Consider the following 8,930-nt stretch of genomic DNA (forward strand, 5'->3'; position numbering starts at 1 on the left):
TCCCTGATTTTTAGTATCTAGCAAAATTATGAATTTAAACTCTCAAGCTCATCTTTTGACAGTGTTATGCAGATTTCCTTAGAGAATGAGGTCTGAAAGTTCTGATACAGAGTGATCGTTTTGTGAAAAGTGTTTACCCTAGATCTGTGGTTCCCAAACTTGTTCCGCCACTTGTGCAGGGAAAGCCCTTGGCGGGCCAGTCTGATTGGTTTACCAGCTGCATCTGCAGGTTCGGCCGATCGCGGCTCCCAGTGGCCGCGGTTCGCTGCTCCAGGCCAATGGGAGCTGCTGGAAGCGGCACGGGCCGAGGGACGTACTGGCTGCCACTTCCAGCAGCTCCCATTGGCTTAGAGCAGCAAACCGCGGCCACTGGGAGCCGCGATCGGCTGAACCTGCAGATGCGGCAGGTAAAGAAACCGGCCCGGCTCGCCAGGGGCTTTCCCTGCACAAGTGGAGGAACAAGTTTGGGAACCACTGCCCTAGATGATATGCGGTACATCTACACAAGGATAAAAGACCCACAGCATGGCAATGGCTGGCTTGGGTCAGCTAACTCAGGCTTACAAGGCTTGGGCTGCAGGGCTAAAAATCACCATGTAGATGTTTGGGATTAGGCTGGAGCCCACGCCCTGGGACCCTCCACCCTCACAGGATTCCAGAGCTCAGGCTCCAGCCCAAGCCTGAATCTCTACACAACAATTTTTCAGCCCTGGAGCCTGAGCCCCATGAGCCCAAGTCAGCAGACCTGGGCCAGAGGCGGGTTTTTAATCCCTGGATAGACATAGCCATTGGGAGGGGGGCATGAATCACTTCTGAGTTCAGTCGAGAGCGTAGTGATTGTCTGGTTTCACCCACATAGTTGTTTTGGGGGCATTTGATGCACTGGATGAGGTTACACCACATGTTGTGACACGCATGTGCAGGACCCATGGATCTTTGTCTGTGTCCCATACTTACTTCCAAGCCTTCTTTCTTGTGATCCTGTACACCTAGAAGCCCCTCCTGACTGCACCCAGAATCCCGACCCCTTCTCTTACTATGGTTTTACGTAAACTAAAACTAAAACTATGTAACCGTCAGAGACATGTTTATCTTGGGTCCATTATCTCCACCCTATCTTTTCCATCAGCTCATCTTAACTTACATTGTCAACTGTCCTGGGCAAGGACTCCATTTTTGTTTTGTAAGAAACCGTGAGGTCTGACTAGTCTTCAGCAAAGCAGTTTTTCATGGGCATGCAACTGTCAGCCCTCAGAAACTACAACTAGTATAAAACACAGCAGTGTGCCTCTTTAGCAACATGGGCTGCCATTGACTGCATCAAGCCTTTCCTTCACTCACTTCACTGGCTCCCCATTGAATAGTGTAATATACAAGATCTCAGTTTTCATCTTCAAGACTCATAATGACCTGTGCCTGAGATAGTAAAAACTGTCTTAAAGCTCTGGGATGGGGACCATGATTGACAACTGTGGCAGAATGGAACTGCCCAGCATACAGGTAATGCCCATCTGTGCAGGGAACAATGCTTTTCCAGGCGGGATGGGGAGGGGCAGTCTAAGACTGGAACAAACCCCGGCAGGATCTAAGAACAAACACAAACCTCACTACCTTGCATTTCAAGGACAAGGCACATTTCATTGATCTGGCCTTCACTAAAAAACAAACAAACCATGCAGCATTATATATTTTTAAAATCCACATGAGGTTTGCCCCCTGGGGAGAGCAAGAGAGACAACCACACATGCTATGTTGTTCACTGTGCTTAATGCACCTCTAGAAGGTGTTCAGACACCACATGTTGGATACAATATCAAAATGTGAACAGCATTTATGGCACAATATATATATGACACTTTGATTCAATGGACCTGCATTTAAAAACAATAGCCGTGTACCTATGGTATAAAAGCATCTTAATGTCTACCTCACATATGGGTTGAAGCTTAATTCATGTTTTAAAATTGCTTTGACATCCTTGGTTCCTTGCTACGTAAGTGCAATATATTTTTATTATTCTTATGTTCCTAAAGACTATGAGCAATATTATATAGAGGAACACTTGAAAGTAGCAGCGATATATATCATGCCTCAATTGTAAAACATTGGATCTGATCCAAAGCCCATTAAAATCAACGGCCATCTTTCCCCAGACTGCAGTGGGCTTTGGAGCAGCCCCACTATTCGCTTAGAACCCAACACTTGTTTTTCAGCCACACAGACAGGAATTCTGCCTGCAGTGATACTGTCCCAAGCTGTACTCTTGAACATGTAATTGATGCCACGGGCTTAAGGAAATCTCCAGAGAAAGAGAAGGCAGTTTTTGCAGCACCACCGCTAGAGAATGTCTCACAGTTACGATCATTCTTAGGACTGTTTAATTACTATGGTAAATTTCTGCCTGAGCTGGTGAAGTATTGGCACCATCAGATGACATGTTACAAGCACATTAAAAATGGACAGAGACTAAAGAGTGTGAATGTGTATTTAAGGAAGCAAAGAAACTGTTGATATCAGCTTCACTATTACTGGAATGGTTTGTGCTGCTTCACCATAAGCTTCAGTGCTTTCCTACATTTTTCCTAATGGCATGGAGAAACCAATTGCCTTTTTATCGTGAAAACTCACTACACCTGAGCAGAACTATGCACAAACAGAGTGAGAAGCTCTCAGCATTCTATTTGGAATTTGCAAGTACCATACCGAGCTGTATGGTAGACATTTTACCTCGCTGATGGGTCATCACCCATTCATTTCAGTTTTTGAACTGAAACATGGAATTCCATCATTAGCTGCTGCGCACATAAAACGATGGGCATTTCTACATTAAGCTCATTCAGTTCCATAAAGTGACTTAGCATTGACAATGCTGATGGGCTGTTGTGCCCGCCATGCCCAAGCTCTCGTCAACCCAAAGAAAGTTTGGACTAAGTGTTCGATCTCCATTTGATAGCTAGGTTACCCATCACTAGCACAGATATCAACAAAGAAACCGCTAAGGATTATGTGCTTTCCCTTATGAAGGCAATGGTACTACAGAGTACAGTGTTGGATCATAAGAATTCCCATTTACACAATTTGTGTAGCATGCCTTAAAAGCTAACAAGTCTATTTTGCGTCATCCACAGAAATGGGACAATTTGTTGCTTGTCTACAGGAATATACCACATGCCACTACCCAGGAGTCACCTGCAACTCTTTTCTTGAAGCAATCTTTGCATAGCTCTTGGGACTTACTACATCCTGATATTGCCTCAAGTGTAGCCAAATCCCAAGCTATGCAAATTGATTGACAACATGAGACACATTATCGTTCTTGTCAAGTCAGGGACTTTGTATGGACTCACAACTGTGATTGTGGAGTGAAGTAAGTACCTGGAGAACCTGTAAAATGCATGGGACTTGTTTTATTTGTTACAACTATCTGACAGTATTTTGTGGAAATTGAATATGGACCAGTACTGGAGTCCAGGGATACTCCAGTCGGACTTTCTGTTCCTCCAGTCAAACTTCCTCCCATCACAACTCCTAATTTCAAAGACTTGTTGAGAGAAACTTTGGTACCAGATCCATTTGATTCCATACTAGATCCAGTTTTGCCTTGCCACTGATAGTTCCTGTTGTTCAGGATGTTGCTGCACTGCCATCACCATGTTATCCCAAGAGAGTGCAAAAACCAGTGGTGCACCTGAATTTATAAATTGTTTAGTTCATGAATTGTTATTCCAGGGCAGAATAATCCCTTGCAATTTAAGCATCCATAGTAGCCCACCTACAATTTTTGTTGGGTTATATAGAGTTTTATGTTAGCTATATAATAGAGAGGGAGAGAGAGCATGCGAGCACGCTTTTTAAAGTAGGGAGGAGGAATGTGATACCCTCTCCCTTTAAATGGTTGAATACCTCACCCTCCTCAGTGAAATGCTTTACTTTCATGTTGCTTTCAGGCTTGCTGGCTAAACAATAAAGCAAGCACAGAGGACAGCTGTGTTTCTATCAGCTCCCTCTGAGTCTGTATCTCCTTTTCTGTTAGGTCCAAGTATAACAATGCCTCCTTCTGCATGGAACCCAAGGCCTTCTGCAAAGGAGGAGGGCCCAAGAGTCCAAGCTCCAGCCTGAGCCCAAATGTCTCTACACAGCAATTATACACCCCGAGCCCCACAAACCTGAGTCAGCTGACATGAGCCAGTCACGGGTGTTTAACAGTAGTGTAGACGTACCTTGACAGGCCTCAGTTAGGTCAGGGTTCCATTGTGCTGCATGCTGTACAACCATATAATCAATGACAATCCTTGCGCCATATTGCTTAGTTTAATTTTACAATCTTGGAATGAATTCAAAAAATAAACATCCAACTCTGTGCTCACACAGATTTTGAATCACCAAAACTTTCATGTTTCTCTGGTGGACAAAACCCATGTGTACCAGCCCTATCATGGTCCATCTGTACTGCTGGGAAAAGGGAGTGGGGAAAACATATGCACTAAAATATTTTAATTGTCCATGTTGAAAATTTCTCCCAATAAAAACTCCCCATAAACTAGAGTACCAAAGTGGCATCCTGACTTAAATCAATATAATTTGAATGTGAAACATATTTTACGGGATGCCATATTATTTGCATGACAATATGAATTAAAAATATATTGTTCATCTAATTAATACATACACTTTTCACTATAAATTGAAGCAATTAGTTTAGCTTGATTGACTAAAAACCTTTAGATAAGACATGTTCACAGTCCTAGTTTTACACAAGTTACAAGGAAAGTAGTTAATTTTAGAGAGGCTGCCTCTAAAGCCTTACCTGCTTCGGGTCAGCTACTTGGAGTAGTCTAAAATTACAAGCTTGCTTTCTTGCAGTTTTATTACCTACAATATCTGCTGTTGAGTGACACCGCAATTACCAGCGAAGGGCAACAGGCCTGAAATCAAGATGGCAGACACAGAAAAGGGCCTCTCTCCCTGTAGATGTATCTTTGACCTTTCAGATATTTTAAGGGTTTTTTTACACTCAGGTGTTGGGTGTGGAGAGAGAATAGAATTCTTTACCATTTACGCTCCTGTGAATGAGTGCTGTTTAACTGTTTGGGTTATTTTTCCTGCTTTCTTCAAGCATATGTATAGAAACACTAATTTGATTGACAACCTTCAGGATCCCGTGTAAAAGCAGATTGTGAAAGTGGGTCTTAATAAAAAAAAAAAGGCTTTAACGGCTGAGCCCATGTGAAGCAGTTGGTGCAATTAATCTGATATTACATTTCAAAGCTTTACTACATTAATGGGTATTTTTATTCACTCCCTCTACATGATTTGTGAGTAAAATGAGTTAGTTATTCTATACTAGAGAAAGATTAAATTAAGTGAAAAGATTTATTTGCTATCTTACAAGTTTTATGTCTGGTTAAATGAGGCTGTTACACCAGGGTAAACACTGGGTAATTCCACCAAAGCCCCTAGAATTATATAAAGGAGTGCAGGATCTGGCCTGAACTCTTTTTGGCATATCAATTATTAAAATACTGGCCATTTATCTAACCTATTGTAGATGCCCACCTGAGTCCACTGCTAGTTAGAGGACTGAGTGAACAAGTAAATCTTGCCCTCTACCCTGTAGTCATCAAGCTCTGGCTCTGGGAGCTCCAGTTTCAATGGAGACACTGCGGACTGATATTGGTATAACTGAGAACAGACTATAGTGAGGAGATAGCCCCTTTCTGCACCAACTTTGAAATGTCCACAACACCGAGAACTGAAAACAATACCATCAACTAGGAATCATAGTAATGAGATATAAATCCAAAATGCTGTTCTCAGGTTTTAAAAAGGATACACGACTGCAAGATTAACTAGGATATGGGACATCTTTATGATTTTGAATCGACATCAACAAAAGGGTATATTCTCCCTACAGTGCCTGCGCAGCCACGACACTACACTGCAGCATTAGTGAAGGCTGTAATAGCTGGGAACCAAATTCCACCCTAAAATACACAAGCACCACTCCCAGCTCAATGGGAGCGATGCCAAGGTATGCAATAACAGAAGATGGTACTGTGAGTACAGCAAATGCTAAAACCTGGCTTATTCTCATTATATATAATTATTGACCAAGCCATCTTTAAGTTGGACTATGAATCCTGTCTTAATACCAGTTATTTCCCACGTTATAGCTCACTCCTGGCCTGATTCAGGATGGGCTCCTGTACTTCTGGTCACTTAACCCCCTTTGGTTTTCCTTCTGCATTAGGCAGCTATTGTATATATTCCTTCCACAATCCCTTGTCATGACCTGGGCACTGAACACAGTTGAAGTTTCCAGTTCACTTGGCAGTGCTCAGAAATGGAAGTTAAAAGGTAACATTATTATCTGCTACTTACTATATCAGGGAATCTGACTTGAAATAGAGGTGAGATGAGAGGATAGCACCAATGTGCATCCATGTTAAAGTTGAAATCAATTCAATGCTGCCAAAATCTTGTGAGCTATTTTTGTCCCAGAATGTTACAAGAGATCATTGGTTTCCATAGAGTTTTGAGCTCACTATGCCTGTACTTGTGAGATTCTGGCTGCATTGATTGTGAACTGGAAAATAGGGCGATAGTGCTGTGGGATCTGGCCCAACACCAAAAGCATCAGAACAAATTTGTATCTATAGATCCTTATAATCTAGATCCCTCAGAGATTTCATGTATAATTTGAACCAGTAAACAATGTAATTGCTAAAGGAACTGAAGTACCTTATTCAGTCTTGTAGATATACTGTGTGTTAAAAATGTGTTTACAGTTCCCACATAATGTTTTGAAAATACTAAACCACATCCTTTGCTTTAAATACAAAGATTTATTTTCCCATCAAGATAAATAGCTTATCATGTCATGTTACAGAACGTATATTTTTCCTCTCGTTTGGAAGGAGCACACACATAGGTGAGCCTAGACTCTTACCAGGTATTGAATGGATATTAAGCAGACTTGATATTCTGAAGAATGTATCTTTATTTTCACTTTTCTTAATTGTGATTGTGTATTCTAATACAGTAGCCTAGGGAGAGTGAGCTCTTCCGTTTCTTCTAAAGCAGAAGTAGTAGATATACACATTGTAAACACCACCTCACCACTGATTTAATACAACCAACAAGAGGGACCACTTCTAAGATCATGCTCCTCTCTCAGGGCTTATTTGTACTGGGAAGTGACACTGGGTTGTAACACATTAACTAATAAGATGCTGAACACCTTGTGCAGCCAGGGACATGTGTGTAAAATGTCAGCTGGCCCTGGTTTAGCCAACCAACATGATTTTTAAAATATACCATCTAATATGCTAGTTAACATGTTATAACACAATGAAAGAAGGTCGGTGAGGTAATATCTTTTATTGGACCAACCTCTGCTGGTGGAAAAGACAAGCTTTCAAACTTCACAGAGCTCTTCTCTGTGAAGCTCCAATAAAAGATATTACCTCACCCACCTTGCTTTCTCTCATATCCTGGGACCATACAGCTACAACACTGCAAACAATCTCATTTCCCTGTGCTGACAAGTCCTTAGTATGGACTGTGGGTACCCCACACGGAAGTGAAGAAGAGAGGTCTAGGTGCAGGGAAAAGATACAGAGATACTGCTTCTTCTTTCCCATTTCCTGCCACCAAATCTGAAGGCAACAGAGCAGGACAGCGGCCAGGCATCCACCATGCCTCAAGCAGCAGCTGGAGGAGTGAGGTGTTCAGTATCGGCTTTGCGATAACTCACTTGCTGAGCTCCTCAGGAATGCTTCCACCAGACCCTCTGCCCACTTCTCTCACCTCTGATAGGGAAGGTTTGTTCTCCTGGGTCTACCTGTACAGCCTAATAGGGCCCTGATCTCATTTAGACACTACCACAATATCGGTAAGGTTCACGAGAGGAGAATAGGTACATCTTTCTGTCCCCTGCCTCATCCAGATTTTCTTTGGGTAGTAGTTTGAAGCATCAGCAACCTCTTTGCTTTGCAAGATGCTACTTCTCCTGTGGTACCAAGTCAGCGGTCATGCTTATACACACACTAGTTGCTAAGACATGAATGAGCCTTGGAAGTATAGAGATGTCACCACTGAACTCTGGAGCAGCTCTTGCAGACTCCTGCAGCCAGCACCTTTTAGGAGAATCACAGCATTAATGTTAAAGATTTGCAGAACAATTTAAACACAAGTAAAGTATTTGGCTCTAGAGAAAGAGACACACACAACTGATAACCGGCTAATCAACAACTTTCTATTCCACATTGATCAAACTGGGCAGGTGGAGGTTTTTCCCAAACCTCTTCTCAATTACAATGAGGTAGGTGATAGTTATAAACAGTCCATCTAGCCCCGTATCCTGCCTTTCAACACTAGCCAGTGCCAGATGCTTCAGAGGGAATGAACGTAAGGCAATTTACTGAGGGATTCATCCCATCATCCAGTCCCAGCTTCTGGCAGTCAGAGGCTTAGAGACATCCAGAGTATGGAATGGCATCCCTGACCATCCTGGGTAATAGGTTCCTGGAGGATAGGTCCATCTTGGCTATCGAATTCTTTTTTGAACCCAGTTATAGTTTTGACCTTCACAACATCCCCTAACAATGAGTTTCACAGGTTGACTGCACGTTGTTTTAAGAAGTACTTTATGTTTGTTTTAAACCTACTGCCTATTAATTTCATTGGGTGACCGGTGGTTTTGTTAAGTGAAGGGTTAACAGTTCTTTATTCACTTTTTCCACACCATTCATGCCTTGACAGACCTCTCTCATATCCCTCCTTACTCATCTCTTTGCTAAACTGAACAGTCCCAGTCTTTTTCATTTCACCTCATATGGAAGTTTTTCCATACCTTTAGTCATTTTCGTTGTACTTGTCTGTCTCTTTTCCAATCCTAATTATATATGTATGTATTGGAGCAGATATTT

Source organism: Natator depressus, chromosome 11 (genome assembly GCF_965152275.1).
Source record: "Natator depressus isolate rNatDep1 chromosome 11, rNatDep2.hap1, whole genome shotgun sequence".
Lineage (NCBI taxonomy): Eukaryota > Metazoa > Chordata > Testudines > Cheloniidae > Natator > Natator depressus.